Below are 511 nucleotides of genomic sequence, written 5' to 3'. Positions count from 1 at the left end.
TTCGCCATCACTTCAGATAAATATATGATATGATACCCCTGAAAGCTGGTGATCCATATATGCCCATAAAGTCTTTAGGCATTATCTGGTTTGTCATCTTAAGTGTTCAGTGACAGAAGAAACAATTATTCACAGAAAGATTAATAAAGCAAGTAATATTTTTTCTCCATGAGACTTCAAAACTTTGCATTTGTATAAAACTCCCTTTTATCAATGGAGGCATGAATACTAACAGATAAATTATATTGAAAGCATTTCTGATGAAGTGAACTGCTTGATGTTTGATTCCTGCATACTTCATTTCAATTCTTTCTTCTTATATTCTCCTAGAGTAACTTTCAGAATGTAAAGAGAGAAAGGTTAAATGATGACAAGAGGAGACCAAATAGGTGACAGACTAGGATAATACAAGTGGATAAACTGTCTGAAGAGGAAAACCAGAAAGCATTTTCCTGGGAAGAAACTGGTAAATCTGACCATTAACCACCAAAAACACCTTCAAATATCCAAG

The sequence above is a fragment of the Penaeus monodon genome, chromosome 23 (genome assembly GCF_015228065.2).
Source record: "Penaeus monodon isolate SGIC_2016 chromosome 23, NSTDA_Pmon_1, whole genome shotgun sequence".
In the NCBI taxonomy this organism is placed as follows: domain Eukaryota; kingdom Metazoa; phylum Arthropoda; class Malacostraca; order Decapoda; family Penaeidae; genus Penaeus; species Penaeus monodon.
Note: the sequence above shows the minus strand (reverse complement) of the source record.